Below are 18,598 nucleotides of genomic sequence, written 5' to 3'. Positions count from 1 at the left end.
TATATTTTTTTTTTTTTTTTTTTTTTACTTCATCAGGATTCATCACGAGCATACTCACTGATGATTGTGATGTGATGCTTTCCTGCAAGTGGCAGGCATTGTCAAGAGCTTGTCATTAATTTCTTTTGGGAGGAATATAAAATTGTAGACTATACTAGATTTGATTGTGAAATCTAAACCACATTCCCTGTGTTTCTCATCCCGGCGACCATGTATTCAGTTCCAACTTCACTAAGCTAACCTACATTTGCCAGCCTGATTTCACTCTGAGTTGCTATTTAGATGCCATGCATCAATGGTGAGTGGAATAGTCTTTGTAAAAGTTTCTGTACATTTGTGTTTGTGTTTTGACCCTGGGGAGGATCCCTGCATTCACTAAACAGTTCAGGCTTGATTGGGTGAAAGAGACAATTTTTAAGGCACCTTTTTTAGCCCTTATTTCATGCCCTGAGGTGAGCAGTGGGGTACTTTTAAAAACTGCTTAGATACCCCAGGGCTGCTGAATCCCACTGCTGCTTCAGTCCAGTGAGAAGACAACCCTATGCCCTGGAGGGCCACCAGTGAACCAGGTTGTGACTACATCTCTCAATGTGTCTATCTCCTCTGCTTTGCCACCTGCCCATTGCTTAAGGACTTCAAGGTAGGAGTAAAATAATAAAATAATGAGATAGTAAAATAGTAAAATGGTAAATGACATGGATGATGTCTTTTGAATTTCACATGAATTGAATTTAAGTGAGGCAGGGTTGGACAATTGTAGGCCTCACTCTCTCTTCCAGAGTCATCACAGTTCAGTGGCAAGACAAATCAAGATGATTGGTGATGACAGTGGATGACTGCAATCTTTGATGTCTGACCAAGATCTAAGGACCTTCTTCTGCTATCTTTATGGCTGTTGGAACAAATTGTTCTCATCTGCCCATTGGGGTGGGGGAGTCTTCACATACTTGGGATAGACATCCTACTAATTCACTGATGGGTTTGAGTCTTGTAGGTTACCCTTAGCCTGGTTAACCTGTTTTTCTGGTTTTACCAGGCTATGGTCATTGCATAGGCTAGATAGCTTCTTGGAGCCATAGGTGAGAGTTGTGTGGCAGGTGGACACCAAAGGAAGAAAAAAGCCTTGACAAAAGCGCTCAGCAAGCACTCGTACCAGAGGTACTAGTCTTCCCTGAACACTGAGTACAACTGAGTAAGAGAGAGAATAAGGAGTTATGGATGACACCAAGATTATAAACCTGGGTGACCAGAAGACTAACTGTTCATCTTGTTAGGCCAAATGATTCCAAGTGATTATAGATCTCATTGAGTAGATTCTGTAATATTCCAATCTTCCAATATAAAAAGATCTAGAGTAAGGCATCGGGATACTGGGTGGACCCCTTGTAGTAGATTTATTAGCAGATGTTGGCAAGAGTCATGGAGAGTGAAAAGAAACAGATGAGTTATAATCTGTACCATTTGAGAGAATATCCAAATTAATTAGATCACCAATCCATTGAGTATCCAAGTGTCTTGGCCTTTTGTTCATATTTCATATTGGTTACATTTTTTATAATGCTATAGCATATAAAGAATGAACTTTATGATTTCTAACTTTAAGAAGAGCATTTAGCATTCTAATATGTGATTTATTTTTATATACATCTCACAGGAGCTTAAGAAACACATAATCTCTAATATGCATTCAGAAGTTTCTATAGGTCTATCAAATCTGTTTTTTCCAATGTTTTGTACAAGACTTCAGTTTTGTTTATTTATTTTCAGCTACAATTTGTAGAGAATCTTGACAGAGCTGCTTAGAATTAGAGTCTTAGTATTCTAGGATAATTTTTATTTAAGTCAGCTTTCCTCGGAGATCTTTCCATACTGTGCCAGTGTGCCAATCTTGTTGGTATACTTATATATACATGTGTGTACATGTGTGAATATACACACACACACACACACACACATATATATATATATACATATATATATATATATATATATATATATAAATTTGTATAATGAACTTGTGATTTTACTGATATAGAGAATTCTCAGCAGGGAATTTCCTCTAGCAATGTAGTTGTTTTTTTTTTTAAACCCTTACCTTCCGTCTTGGAGTCAATACTGTGTATTGGCTTCAAGGCAGAAGAGTGGTAAGGGTAGGCAATGGGGGTCAAGTGACTTGCCCAGGGTCACACAGCTAGGAAGTGTCTGAGGCCAGATTTGAACCTACCACCTCTTGTCTCTAGGCCTGGCTCTCAACCCACTGAGCCACCCAGCTGCCCCCTAGCAATGTAGTTTTGAATCTTCTCTGCAACTCATATTCTTAGAGCAGTGATTCCCAAAGTGGGCGCCACCGCCCCCTGGTGGGTGCTGCAGTGATCCAGGGAGTGGTGATGGCCACAGGTGCATTTATCTTTCCTATGAATTGTTATTAAGATTTAAAAAAATTAATTTCCAGGGGGCTAAGTAATATTTTTTCTGGAAAGGGGGCGGTAGGCCAAAAAAGTTTGGGAACCACTGTCTTAGAGTTTCCTGAAGCCCTGAGAGATTGAGATTTGTTTAGGGTCAGATAGCTAACATGTGTCAGAGTCAGCTTGACTCAAAAATTCCTTATTCCTAGGCTATCTCTCTATCCATGTTGCTTCCTCTTCATATCTGTTCATTGTTGCTTTCATTTCCTGATTTTCACTTTTCTAATTCAAATTTGTTGCCAAATTTTGTCACTTCTAGTTTTCCAACATCTCTCATGTCTATCCCCTTCTCTCTTTTGATACTGCTACCAACCTGGTGAAGGCTCTCAACATCTTACTCCTGGACCATTGCTATAGCCCTCTGGGTGGTCTCTGCCTCTCTCCTCATTCCAGTCGACCTTCCTCTCAATTGTCAAATTGATCTTCCTAAAACATATTTGACCATGTTACTCTGCTGCTCCATTCAGTAAACTTCAGTGCTTTCCTATTACTTAGAAAATAAAATATGAAATCTTCTGTTTGACTTTTAAAGCATTTTATAATCTGACTTCTTTCCACTGTTTCAGTTTTCTTACTACACATTCCATGAACTCTGCAGTCAAATGACACTGCCTTCCACCCTGTTCCTTGCATAAGACTGGAGATTTTTACTGGCTGTCCCACCTGCCTAGATCTCTCTCCCTTCTTATTTGTGCCTATTGGTTTCCTTGGATTTCTTAGTGTTACCTAAAATTCCACTTTCTTCCTTTTTCTTCAGTTAGTCAACAAGAATTTATTGGAACTGGAAAGTAAAAAAAAATATTAAGGAAACATCAGCTTTGCTTAAACTATCTGGAATTGTTTACATTCTATCAGCAAGGTTTTACATAAGCAATTAGAACAAAGATTCCCTTGTTTAGTTCCCGAGGCCCTTGGTCACCTTTTCAAAGTTAAGCTTGTTGCTAAATTTAGCATTTAGAGTTCTGCACTACCTTATCAAATCCCCTTTCCAAGGCTCTCTATTAGAGGAGGGGGAGGGAGTTGAAATTGATGACTCAGGAATAGAACTGCCATATGGGAAGAATAAGGGAGTGGCAGGTCTTGGCTGGAAAAGTTCATATTCAAAAAGTCAGACCTCACTCTAAGAAGTTCAGTGGATAGAGTGATGGGCTGGAATTTAGGAAGATTCATCTTCCAGAGTTCAAATCTGGCCTTGGACACGTATCAGCTATGTGACCCTGGGCAAGTCACTTGATTCTGTTTGTCTCAGTTTCTTCATCTATAGAATGAGCTGGAGAAGGAAATGGCAAACCATTCCAATGTCTTTGACAAGAAAATTTCAAATGGGGTCATAAAGAATTAGATACAACTGACAACAACTGAAAAACAACTTCTTTTCCAAGTGACTTTCCTTTTTGATTTCAAATCTGTTTCTAGATAAACACTTGAGGCTGTATATTAAAATTATTGTCCTTACATTTTTATGGTTGTGTTATTTATGGGTTTTTGTGGATAAAAATTTTGTTTCTGTCGTGTATTGAATTATTAAAGATATTTGGAGATTTATACTATGAGGATTATTAGTTTATAAAGGTTGGTAAGCTTTTGACCATAGAAAGCATTTTTCATCATGTGTCCTTTGGAATTATTTTGCATCACCATATTGATCAGAGTAGTCAGTTCTTTCACGAATCACAATTGTGACAACATTGCTATTTCTGCACACAATGATCTCCCAATTCTTTTCACTTTACTTTGTGTCAGTTCATATAAGTCTTGTCATGTGTTTTTTTCTCTGAAACCATCCCCTTGTCATTTCTTATAAAATAGTAGTGTTCTATCACAATCATAAGCCATAATTTGTTTAGCCATTCCCCCAGGTGATGAGCATCACCTCAGTTTATAACTCTTTGCTACCACAAAAAAGATCTGCCATAAATATATGCCTTTTTCCTTTTTTTTTTAATTTTTGGGGTATAGATCAAGTAGTGGTATTAAAATCCCACTTTCTTTAAGAAGCCTTTTCTGGAATTCCTTAATCTCAGTGACTTCTCTTTTCATTAATTTCCAATTTATCCTATATATCTTCTTGGTACATAGTTGTTTACAAACTGCCTCCTGTATTAGTCTGTGATCTCATTGAAAACAGGGACTGTTTTTTTGTCTGTCTTTTTATTTCTAGCACTCACTAGTTCCAGGCATGCCTTTAATTAATTACTTTTGTCATCAGTCTGCATTTCCTTTAATCATACTGTAGCTCCCTTACCTGTCTCTTTTAATTGTATATGTTTAGTACAGTTTGTAATTATGTATCTGCTCTATAGTTGCAATTTCTGCTTTTCTGAATTTATCTAAAACATAACAGAACTGATTTTTGTCCTTTACTTTGAATCTGTATGCATATTTGTGATTTACGGATGTAACTTAAAAGCTCCAAATTGTTGGGTTTCATTTTCTAATCCAAGATGATGATTCCTTTTTAGTGGTGAATTTGACCCATTAACATTCAAGGCTATAATTATTAAACTAGACTTTCCCTTATTAGGTGCTGTTATATTGCTATTTTCCCCTTTTATTAACATAAGGAACTATATTGCTTGTTTTATTTTTAATATTCAATTCTTGTTCTCTGCAATAACAGATTAGCTACCCACACATACCCACACCAATACAAATAAAGTTTTTTTAATTTTGTATTAATTTAATCTTAATCATCCACCCACATCACTTTTCTCACTCATATATGCCCACACCAATGACATATTCCTGTTCCACCTTTATTAATATAATGTTTTTAAATTTTTTTCCTCTGCATATTGTAGATAAGAGAATGGTTTAGAAATGAATCTGTGCTCTTTGGCTCTTTGTTTAATTAACTTTAACTTTGAACCACATCCCTCCTTCCCTTGTCCCCCTGATAATCTAATTTTGACTCTTGTTTCCAGAGGATTCTTCCTTCATTCCTAGTCTTTGTGTTTTTCATGACTCTAAATTAGAAGTGACTTAAAAAGCAGACTAGACTTATTATCTCTTAAAAGCATGTGAACACTGAATAATTCTTTATTCATTATTTGCATTCAAGTTCATGTTACCTTATTAAGTTTCAGGTGTTTGGGTGAAAGTACAAGGAGCAGCCATGATTCTAGTGGATCCAATTCAAATCTGGCTTGACACTGTACAGGATAAAAAAAACCAGGAGCATAAACAAGTAATAACTCTGTGGCTCTGACCCTACTATGGTGATATGGATTCAGTCAGCACTCTGATCAAAGGCTTGTATTCAAGTGACCAGGAAAGGGAATTCGTAGCAAGGGGATCCTGAAGTTCTATTGCTTTGAACCTGGCCAGATTAACTCAGTGGCAAGCTGATAGTGGCTGAGGCCTATAGTAATCTACTAGAGCTCCAAATAGGAGAAAGCCCACAATTGTGTTGTCCAAATCCAAACCTGGGTTGTGAACTTGCAAAGCTTAGACAATTCATTCTAGATTAAAACAAGTAGGATGCATTAAAAGTTTGCAGGTCCCTAGGGGGAGCCATCACTGAGATCCTTAAGGAACAGAGCACTTAAGACATGAAGAAAGTAAAAATAGGAACCCCCAAATGCAAAAAAAAAAGCATCAAATTTATGCAATGACAATTCCTTTAAGCATGAGCAGAGTCTGGCCTAACACAAAGTCTTAATACAGGAAATAAGTCTCAAAGAATGAGTGAACAATTAAACAATAACAACAAAGACCCCCATGAGATATTATAATTTCAGAGTTCCAAGACAAGAACCTGGAGGAAATAATAACTCCAAAACATCTACCAATAAAACTTCAAAGATAGACACTGATACATTAGATTCTTTGAAGAAATGAAGCAAAAACTTCTTTAAAGAGATAAAATGACTTTGTGAAAGACATGAGAGTGATAGAGGAAAGAATTAAAAAAGAAATGAGAGAGCTTATGGGAAGACTTTAAAGGACCATTAACTTAGTGCAATTATCAAGTACAATTAACAACTTATTCATGTAACAGCCTCCTTGAAAATTAAAATACCAAATAGAAGTACTCCACGAAATAACAAGAAATATTTTCATAAAGTCAAAGTACTGAAAAATAGAAGTACATATAAGGTATCTCATATATTTTTTAAAAACTGACCTGCTAGATCAGGGGTCGGCAACCTTTTTGGCCGTGAGAGCCATAAATACCACATTTTTAAAAATGTAATTTCATGAGAGCTGTACAGTTTTCGCTCTTGTAACAGTGCCTGAAAAAAAAATTGACTTTATGGCTCCTGCAGAAAGAGCCATACGTTGCCGACCCCTGTGCTAGATCAAGGAGAATTTCAGAATTAACAAAAGGTTGAACTCACCTGAAAGTCATGAACAAATAAAGAGTCAGAAATCACATTTCAATAAATCATGAAAGAAAAATGCCCGTATCTATTAGAACCAGAAGGCAAAGTGAAAATAGAATTTCCTGGTCATGTCTTAAAATAAAGTCTAAAATGAAAATTCCCAGAAACATCATAGCCAGAATTTAGAGTTTCCAGGTCATCTCTGTGAGATGCAACTAAAAGAAACTAAAAAAATAACAGTAAAAAAACAAATACATAAAAGAAAGTCTCAAAATCAAAGAAGAAATAAATAAAATTGAAATAAAAATCATTTGATTAGTGAACAAAACTAGCAACTGATTTTTTGGATAAGAGTACATCCAATAAAATGATAAACCAGCAGCTAAATTTATGTCTTAAAAGAAGAAAACCAAGTTATCAATGTCAAAAATGAAAAAAGAGTTAATAGGAAATGAAGAAGTAAAGGAAATCATTAGAAACTATTTTGTTAAATTACATGACAACAGAAAAGACAGATTAAAAGGATGGATATTTAAAATATATATAAATACACAGATTAATTCGAGAAGAAATAGAGAATTTAAACAACTTAGTCTCAGAAAAAGAAATTGAGTAATCCAACCCTGACTAGTTGGATTTATATCAGGAATGCAGGATTGGTTTAATGTTAGAGAAACTATAAAGACAATTAATCATTTTAATAACAAACATAACAAGAAAACATGTTATTATATCAATGGATGCATAAGGGACTTTTTGAAAATATAAGGACTATTTATGAAAAAGTGTTAGAAAATGTAGGAATAAACAGTTCTTTTCTTAATATGGACAGCAATTGCAACTGTCCCCAAAATGCCCCTAAATTGTGTCAATACTTTTGACCTAGCAATATTTCTACTTGTCCTATACCATAAAAAGAACAAAGAAAGAAGAAAAGGACTAATAGCATTTTATGGTGACAAAGAACTAGAAACTAAGGAGTATCCATCAACTGGGGAATGACTGAGCATATTATATTATATGAATGTAATGGTACATTATTTTGCTACAGAAATGATAAAAGGGATAGATTAAGACAAATCTAGGGAGACTTATATGAACTTATACAGAGTGAAGTGAGCAGAAAGAGAAAAAAAGTACAAAAATAGCAATAATACTAAACAAACGACTTTGATAGCACTGTGACCAATACAATGACCAATCATTATTCTATAGAACTGAAGATGTATTGTGCAACCCACCTGCAGACAAGATGCAGAAAGAGAAATACATTTTGTAAAAGGCCAATGTAGAAATTTTTGTTGCTCAATTATACATACTTATTGCAAAGGTTTTATTTTTCTTTTAAATTGGGTGAGAGGAAGTAGAAAAACACTTTTGAATTCAAAATAAATAAAATAAAATAAATGATATTTTTTCAGCTATTTGTCAGTTTTAATGTCAAAGACTGCATATAACTTCTGCATTTCTCATGAGCAATTTCAAATTTAGAATCTAATTAAAAAATCATTTTTTTATTGATGGAATATGCCTGTTTTTGTGGGATATGAAATTGTGAGCTGATTTGCTTTGATTTTTGATAGTTTATATTCTAGGGCATTCTTTTATTTTTAATTATTATATAATAGCATTATATAGTTCCATTTTGTGATTTTTCTGTATGAATTACTTTCTCCTAGATTTCTGGCAGATTGTTTCTTTAACACAAAGTTCTTGGAACTTGGTGACTATTTTTGGGTAAATTAAAATTCAGGTTCCTCCCTATAGATACCCTTTGGATTCCATTGATTTTTCCTTCTCCACTTCGTTACCATTATTTCTGATCAATTTTGTTCTATGATTCCTAGACTATGATATTTAGAGTCTTTGTTTCTTTGTATTTTGGTGGCAATGAATAATTTGAAATTGTCTTTGCAACTTGTTTTTGCTAGATCAGTTGCTCTGGTTTTTATTTATCTCAAATTTTCTTCCAGTTTTGTCATTAAAATTTTTTTTTTTGCTCTGTTGTATGGTCATTTCTAACTGGAATTTTTCATTCCATCTCGTATCTATAGAAATGCACTTTAAATACAAATAATTATAAGTATGTATTATAATTTTGCTTTAAAATAAAAAAAAGGACTGATCTATGTAGGCATGTAAATGCAAAGAAGGGGAAAGATTTAAGAGCTTCTTTGGAAGTGGAATTAACAAAGCTAGGCAATTGCTAGTATATGGGAAGGTAAAATAGAAGGAGTCAAATGTAACTCCAAAATTACAAACCTAAATGACAGATGGGTTCTTCAGGAGAAAAAAGGGAAGTTTGGGAGAAGGCATATATTGAGGGAGAAGATAATGGTTTGTTTTTTTTTTTACATATTTGAGATGCAGAGGTCTACCCAAGAGGAAATGTCTGGACGGAAGTTAATGGTTTTGAACTGGAGTTCAGAAGAGAAATTAGAACTGGATATGTAGATTTAAGAATCATCCACTTAGAGATGATTATGAACTGATGGGAGCAATTGAGATCACCAAAGAAGAATAAGCATCCATTTTTGTTATTTGGAAAATTATTATCTAGCAAAGCAAACTAATGATCAGACAGGTAAGAATCAAGAGAAAACAGTGTCACAGAAAGGAGGGAAGAGAGTGGTGATTAAATAGTGTTAAAATGGCAACTCTGAAGGATGAAGTAAAGGAGAATGAGGACCAAGGAAAATTAAGTAGATTTAGCAAAGAGATTTCTGGTAATCTTTTTTTAAACCCTTACCCTCCATCTTGGGTAAGTATCAGTTTGAAGTAGAAGAGCAGCAAGGACTAGGCAATGGGGGTTAGGTGACTTGCCCAGGGTCACACAGATAGGAAGTGTCTGAGGTCATATTTGAACCCAGGACTTCCTGTCTCCAGGCCTAATGCTCTATCCACTATGCCACTTAGGTTTCCCAATTGTTAGTAATTTTTAAGGTGATAGTTTCAGTTTAGGTTGGAAGCCAGATTATGAAGAGTTGGAAAGTTAGTGGGTGGTGAGGAGGTAGAGGCATCAAGTATAGATGATTCTTTTTAGAAGACTGAAAATGCAAGGAAGGAAAGACATAGAATGTTAAGGGGATGGAAAGATCAAGGGTTTTTAAGGATGGGGCACCTGAGTGGTTAGGAGGATTCAGTAGATGAAAAGGAATCATATGTGTGTATGAGAAAGAGACAGATAAATGAGAAGCAAGGAGACTGAAGACATAGCTAGAGGGACTGGCTTTTGTGAGTTAATTATCCTTTATTAGGCACATATGTGTAAAGGAAAGCAATGCCTCTTTCTCAGAGACTAGAGTAAAAGGAGGACAGAATGGGCAAAGAAATTGAGGTGAGGATTTAGTAGCTGATGATGTATGGCCTTGATTTTCTCAGAAAATTACAGAGGCCAACACATCTCCCAGGAGAGAGGTGGGTGTCGTAACATGAGAGTGAGGCAGAGTCAATCAAGGAGAATTAAAAGGCTGCTATGCAGGAGCAAAGGCCTGGTAGAGATGAGATGAATTTATAGTGGACTCTTTCAGCATGGTGACATGAATTCTTTCAGTAATGGACAATAGCTTAGGGATAAGAGGAAAGAAAAGGATGTTTGGATTCATCTATAAACATGAAGATTGGCAAGACCTGAAGGGTTAAAGGACAAGAAACTAAGGGAGTTAAGGATGAAGGAAAATATATGGTTGATTTGGTTAATGATGGGGTCAAGAATATAAAAGAAGGAAATGTGAAGGAGGTAAAAGCAAAGGTAATAGAGTGAATGAGGAAGAATAGAAGGTATGGAGGTTACAGGGACAAATCTAAAAGAAATGTAGGAGGAATATGGTAGGGGAAGGAAAGATTATGATCAAGGAGAATTTTAGAGTATTTTAGAAGTAGCACAATTATGGGAGATGAGATCTAAGGTATGGCCATCTAACATATATTAGAGTTTCTTAAAAGGCAAATATAATTAATTAAATAAAAATTTTCAATTAAAAAAAGGCAAATCCAATAGCTAACTCCATGATAAAATTAAAAAAAGACATTAAATGGATTAAAAAGCAGAATTCAATAATATGCTGTTTATAGGAAACAGTAAATTTATTATTTTTAAAAATTTATTGTAAAATATTTTTCCATGTGTCCATGATTCATTTTCTTTCCCTCGCCTTTTCTGTCCTCCCTCCCAGTCAACAAGTGATTCCAATGGATTGTACAAATGTCACTCGATACCCATTTCCATATTATTCATTTTTGTTATAGAGTGATTTTTTAAAAACCTAAACCCCAAATCACAAACCCATATATACATGTGATCAGTGATGTCCTATGTTTTGCTTTTGCATTTCTACTCCCATAGTTCTTTCTCTCAATATGGTTAGAATTCTTTCACATAATTCCTTCAGGAGTGTCCTGGCTTGTTCTAGTAGTAGTAGCAAAGTCATTACATTGGATTTTTCTACAATGTTTTATTTTCTGTGTATGATGTTCTTCTGGTTCTGCTCATTTCACTCTGCATCAGTTCATTGAGGTTCTCCCAGTTCATCCAGAATTCTTCCAGTTCATCATTCCTTTCAGCACAATAGTATTCCATCACCATCATATACCACAATTTGTTCAGCCATTCCCCAACCAGGGACACCCCCTCTTTTCCAAATTTTTGCAACCACAAAGAGCATGGCTATGAATATTTTTGTACAAGTATTTTTTCCTTATTATCTCTTTGGGGTACAAACCTAGCAGTGGTATGGCTGGATCAAAGGGTAAGTATTCTTTTAAATCCCTTTGTGCATAATTCCAAATTATCTTCCATTCAGAATGGCTGGATTAATTCACAACTCTACCAGCAATGCATTAGTGTCCAGATCTTGCCACATCCTCTCCAACATTTATTAATTTCCTTTTTTTGTACAATTGACTTAGCTCCTTATAAATATGAGAAATGAGACCTTTGTCAGAGGTTTTTATTATAAAATTTTTTCAAATTTGTTGCTTCCCTTCTAATTTTGGTTACCAAAACTTTTTAATTTAATATAATCAAAAGTATTCATTTTACATTTTGTATTGTTCTTTGTCTCCTGCTTGGTCTTAAATTCCTTCCTTTCCCATAGATCTGACAAGTATACTATCCTATGTTCACCCAATTTGTTTATGGTTTCCCTCTTTATATTTAAGTCATTTACCCACCCTAAATTAATCTTGGTATAGGGTGTAAGATGTTGATCTAAGCCCAATTTCTCCCATACTGTTTTCCAATTCTCCCAGCAATTTCTCCCACCACTCCCAAATGGTGGGTTCTTTCCCAAAAGCTGGGATCTTTGGATTTATCAAACACTATCTTGCTACTGTCATTTCCTCCAACTCTATTCCATTGATCCACCCTTCTGTCTCCAAGCCAGTGGCATGTAGTTTTTATGATCACTGCTTTATAGGATAGTTTGAGATCTGGTAAAGCTAGGCTTCCATCTTTCACATATTTTTCATTATTTCCCTTGATATTCTTGATCATGTTCTTCCAGATGAATTTTGTTATAATTTTTTCTAATTCTATAAAAATTGTTTTTGGTAGTTTGATAGGTATAACAGTGAATAAATAAAGATTGTCATTTTAATTATGTTACTTCCATCCTACCCATGAGCAACTGATGTTTTTGCAATGGAAACAGTAAATTTAGAAGGATCTAAGGTAGTCTAAAATTTGCTCTGCTCTCTCCCTATCACAGAAAGCCAAAATGTTGGGGACATCTAGATGGCTCAGTGGATTGAGTGCCAGTCCTGGAGATGGGAGGTCTTGGGTTCAAATGTGACCTCAGACACTTCCCAGCTGTGTGACCCTGGACAAGTCAGTTAACCCCATTGCCTAGCCCTTACCACTTTTCTGCCTTGGAACCAATACACAGTATTGATTCTCAGATGGAATGTATGGTTAAAAAAAAAGCCAATGTGTCACCAGTGACATCAGATAAAAGTGAAATCAAACCAGAAGGAGTTAAAGAAATATATTGGGGTCTGTAGTCCAGTGTGATTCAGCAGCAAAGAATGTCTGCTCATTCAACATCATTTCTGAAATCCTGGATGCCTCTGCCAGGTTCCTGCTCTCCCTACTCAATGTGTCTTCTTGAAACTTTCTCTTTTGTAGCATCTCCTGAGCATTTGGGCAGGAGCAGGGTTCTTCCTTGAGTCTGAGTTTCACCTGGATTGACCGAAAAGCCCCCAGTGGGTATGGCCAATCACTATTTGTCCTATCACATTACTCCCTTCTAATTCACGTACTGGATTTGTTCCTGACTTATAAAGGGATCACCTAGAATAGTTGGAATTTTAGTTGCTTTAGTGCCTCTTTTTCAGCCTTTTTTTTGCCATTAGGTCCTGTGTATTTCAAAGATCAACTTTTTTCAATAGAGAAATGAATAAATAGGAAAAAAAACCCTGTAAAGGTAGCATCAACAGAGCTCAACAATAATGAAAGGAGAAGGTTATTTGGTTTTGTAATTTTCTTAGTTGTTGTATTAGTATGATTATATATTATGTAATAATAAAACTCTCCCTTTCATTATCTATTTAAGAATGCTTCAGGAAATCTTTTGTGCTTTCTCCCCCATCCATCTTCACAGTTTCTGATAAAGTAGCTGATCTATTAGCTCTGTAATATTTTTTATTCTCCATTAATTAGATTTATTAAAGTTTAGTGCTTTAAAAATTAAGAAAATTTTTGCTTTGTGTGTCTTAAAAATTTTTTTCTTCATTTAGGAGTTTTTAAATGAAAATATTTTCTTTGTTGGTGGGGGATTTGAAGGAAGCAGCTTCCTTCTTTCAGTCCAGCAGTTTGGATCAGTCTTACCTCTAAAATTATATACTTAAAATAACACTTTATGTTGTAAGTATTTTTATGTCATGTAAAATAATGTGTTTGTTTCCAGTTCTGGAATTTGTGGACTTTATTTAAACATTTATTTATTTATTAGAAATAAGCATTATGCAATTAAACCAGGGGCAAGATTTTCATGTCACCTATCTGAGCTTTACTTTATCTCGAAAATGAGGTACTTGTACATGCACAATCCAGATCAAATATACTTGCCATCTCTGAGAGGGGGGAGGGAAAGGAGGTAGGGAGACAATTTGGATCTTATAATTTCAGAAAATGTATGTGGGAAATTGTTATTGCATGTAATTGGAAAAATAAAATACTTTTGAATAAAACAATTTTTAACGAAAAAGAAATGAGAGGCTTGGACTAAATAATCTCTATGTCAATAGTTCTCATATTTTTAAAATTTCAGAACACCTTTATAATTTATTGATGATCTCCCAAAGAGCTTTTAGTTAATATGGCTTTTAATCTATCAATACTTGCCTATTTGGGGACACTTAGATGGCTCAGTGGATTGAGAGCCAGTCTTGGAGATGGGAGGTCTTGAATTAAAATGTGTCCTCAGATACTTCCTTGCTGTGTGACCCTGAGCAAGTCACTTAACCCCAGTTGCCTACCCCTTACCACTCTTCTGTGTTGGAAAGTCTTAGTAATTATTTCACGTAGCCTATTTATAGGCACATCACTCACATTAGTAAGTAATCACTGATTAACAGCCTGAATAGGCCTAGAAACCAACACACTGGCTATTATCCCACTTATAACCTCCCCCATCACACACGAATTTAGTATTGATTCTATGACAGAAGGTATGGTTTTTTTTTAATTTTAAAATATATATGTTTACCTATTAGAAATTAAAATATTTTGGTATTATTATGAAAATAGTTTTGACCTCAAGGACCCACTAATGGGCTATTAAAGGCCCACAAGAATCCCTATGCTGTACTGTTACACTAAGGTATCATCCAGCTCTCAACTTATGATCCTATGGTCTTAAATTTTAAGTTTATGTGTCTATAATCACATTGTGAATGTACTAAGTTGCTTTTCTTTCTGCACAGAAATATTTTAAAATAGATTCAAAGAAAATTCTGAAAACATCCATTATTACGTGTATAAATTCTTAATTTTAGACTTTGGTCAATGCTATCATAACAATATAACAAGAGGAAACAATTTGCTGTCAAAATGGGCAAGAAAAGTCATGACTGTATCAGAGATATTGAGTAAGGAATTTCTATGCTGATGAGGGATGAACAGGATGATTCAGGGGTTCATCTAAGTCTGAAATTCTTTATGATAGGCAGTGTTCTTTTCCCCCTGTGGGCAAAAGGTCACTACATTTTTTCTGATACTTTGCTTTTTATCTAATAAAATTCAGCAAATTTCTAAGAAAAAGGGGAAAAGGCACTTGAGGAATAACTCTCCTTACTCCACATTACTAGAGATAATTAAGTATTTCTAAAAACAAATAGATTGAATGAGAGGTTTCAAAACAAACAAACAAACAAAAAAAGGTTGGATCTGAAGAAGCAAATGGGGAATTCTGACTTGTGGCAGGATCTCCAGAGTGGAAGAATGTCACATAAAGGAGAAAGAGAAGGACCAATGAATACAGTGCAGAAGGAAGAGCCAACTATGGATCTGCTAACAAGAGAGATCTGTTGTCTTCTTGTATCATGTATCCAATAGATATCAGAAAATCTCTCAAGACTTGCCAAAATAGATGACCACTATCCCCTCTGGCTACAAACAAGAGTGCAACCAATACTGTCTGAGGGAACCTAGAAAGCATTGTTAAAGATTACAGTCTTGGGCAAGAAAATGTAGCTAGCAACTGATTAAAATATGGTATCTAAAGATTGGATTTAGGTTTCTGGACTAAATGTAGGAATGACAGACTTTGGGCCAATGATGGAGTGTTACCAAGAATTGTTAAAAATATATTTACTTTTTGCTTTGAAAATCTAATCAAGAAGACTTAAAACTGAAAAAAAGAGAAGAAAATGTCTTGTTAGGTATCATAGAGATCAGTAATGTTGTAGGCAGAAGAATAACAATTTTTATGACAGCGACACAGAATGAGATGTGTTCTCAGACATGACCGATGCATTGATTTCTTTTGCCATGTTATACATATTTGCAGCAAGGGAAGACTTCAACTCAGAGAGCAAAGGTGGAGAGGGAGATTGTTCAGTGAGTTGTGGCAAAAACTACATTAATCAAATATGTTTTTATGCCTAAAAGAAAATAAAAATTTCAGAAGGGAACATAAATGGACCAGTTTTCTCACTCTCTTGTTAAAATTCACACATATATCTATACAATATTTCTTTAAAAACAAACTGTATATGACAGGAGTTTATAGTTTCACAAAATGGGAATCAGAGCAGAGATTATTCCTTTGGAGTGGCCAAATAGGCTCTTCCCAACATGACCATTCTCACCATTCATGGCAGGAAACCTGGACTGAAGTTTCTCAACTGGAGGAAGGTCTTCAGTAGTAGGAAATTCTTCTACTTTGAGGAGAGAGGCCAAAATGGGGCAAATTTTATTACAATATTAAATAATAGAGGTGATAAGGGACATCCTTGCTTTACTCCTGATCTTATTGGGAAGGCTTCTAACTTGTCCCCATTGCATATGATACTTGCTGATCATTTAAAATATATACTGTTTATTATTTTGAGGAAGGTCCCTTCTATTCTTATACTTTCTAGTGTTTTCAATAGGAATGTGTGTTGTATTTTGTCAAAGGCTTTTTCTGCATCTATTGAAATAATCGTGATTCCTGTTGGTTTGATTATTGATATGGTCAATTATATGGATAGTTTTCCTAATATTAAACCATCCTTGTATAAATTTCTGGTATAAATCCCACCTGGTCATGGTGAATAATCTTTGTGCTATTTGCTGTAGTCTTTTTGCTAGTATTTTATTTAAGATTTTTGCATGTATGTTCATTAAGGATTGGTCTGTAGTTTTCTTTCTCTGTTTTTGGTCTTCCTGGCTTTGAAATCAATACCATATTTGTGTCATAAAAAAGAATTTAGTAAGATCCTTCTTTGCTTATTTTGCCAAATAATTTGTATGGTATTGCAATTAGTTGTTCTTTAAATGTTTGATAGAATTTACTTGTGAATTCATCTGGCCCTGGGGGTTTTTTCTTAGGAACTTCCTTGATGGCTCGTTCAATTCTTTTTTCTGAGGTGGGATTATTTAAATATTCTATTTCCTCTTTTGTTAATTTAGGGATTTATATTTTTATAAATATTCATCCATTTCACCTAGATTGCCATATTTATTGCCATATAATTGGGCAAAATAGTTCTTAATAATTACCTTAATTTCCTCTTCATTAGAGGGGAGATCACCTTTTTCATCTTTGATGCTGTTAATTTGATTCTCTTCTTTCTTTTTTAAAATGAGATTAACCAGTACTTTATCTATTTTATTTATTTTTCCAAAGTACCAGCTCCTAGTCTTATTATTAGTTCAATAGTTAATTTTACTAATTTCTCCTTTAATTTTTAGGATTTCCAATTTAGTTTTTATCTGAGGATTTTTAATTTGTTCTTTTTCTAACTTTTTAAGTTGCAAGCCCAATTCATTGATCTCCTCCCTCTCTAAGGGGCAGGTTTTAGCTTCCAAGAATAGAACTCAAACCCTTAGTGATACTATGTCTCTACTCAACTAATTTTTCCAGGGAAAATTGAAGTGAACCTTTAGTTCATGTTTTAGGTTTCTCCTTGGAGAATTAAAAGATTAGTTTAGAGTTAAACTATTTCAATTCAGAATTATAGTGGCATTCTAGTGTAGAGTATGAATTATAAAATCCCTAATTGTTTTCTTCTCCATGTATAATCTATTCTCAAGATATGCCCACCCTTCCTTCAAATAAATGTAGAAGACCAGGCAGTGAATGAGAGAGAAGAGTCAAGAATGACTTAACGGTTGATAACCTCAGTGACTAGAAAGATGGTAATATCTTTGATAGAAATAGGAATGATTGAAAAGAAGAGGATTTTGTAGAAAAATAATTGGACTATTTTTTTGGATAGGTTGAGCTTTGGTTGTCTATAAAGTTACAGATATACTGGAAATTCAACTTCAGTTTTTAAAAGATCTATATAGGAAGCTGAAACAAGAACAGGAAATAGAGGATGAATTTAAAAAGTGTGGTATTGTGATAGTGTCCAGTGTAAGACATGTTAAAACTCCATGATTCTGGTAAAGAAAGCTAAGGACAACAGAAGTTATTCTACCTCACGCCCAGTTTTTTATTTTTTATTTTTTATTTTATTTTTATTTTATTATATTTTTATTTTTTATATATATAAAAATACAAACATATTTTTATATTTATTTATTTATTTTATTTTTTAGAAAAATTTTTCATGGTTACATGATTCATGTTCTTACTTTCCCCTTCACCTCCCCTGACCCCCCCCCCCATAGCCAACACGCATTTACACTGGTTTTAACATGTATCATTGATCAAGACCTATTTCCATATTATTGATAGTTACATTGGTGTGGTTGTTTTGAGTCTACATCTCCAATCATGTCCGCATCAACCCATGTGTTCAAACAGTTGTTGTTTTTTTTTCTGTGTTTCCACTCCTGTAGTTCTTCCTCTGAATGTGGGTAATGTTCTTTTTTTTTTTTTAACATTTATTAATAATCATTTTTAACATGGTTACATGTTTCATGCTCCTATTTTCCCCTTCACCCCCCGCACTCCCCCCACCCATGGCCGACGCACTTTTCCACTGGTTTTGTCATGTGTCCTTGATCAAGACCAATTTCCCAATTGTTGGTGGTTGCATTGGTGTGGTAGTTTCGAGTCCACACCCTCAATCATGTCCGCCCCGACCCATGCGTTCAAGCAGTTGCTTTTCTTATATGTTTCCTCTCCTGCAGTCCTTCCTCTGAATGTGGGTAGC

This window comes from Gracilinanus agilis, chromosome 3 (assembly GCF_016433145.1).
Source record: "Gracilinanus agilis isolate LMUSP501 chromosome 3, AgileGrace, whole genome shotgun sequence".
NCBI classification, from domain to species: Eukaryota; Metazoa; Chordata; class Mammalia; order Didelphimorphia; family Didelphidae; genus Gracilinanus; species Gracilinanus agilis.
Note: the sequence above shows the minus strand (reverse complement) of the source record.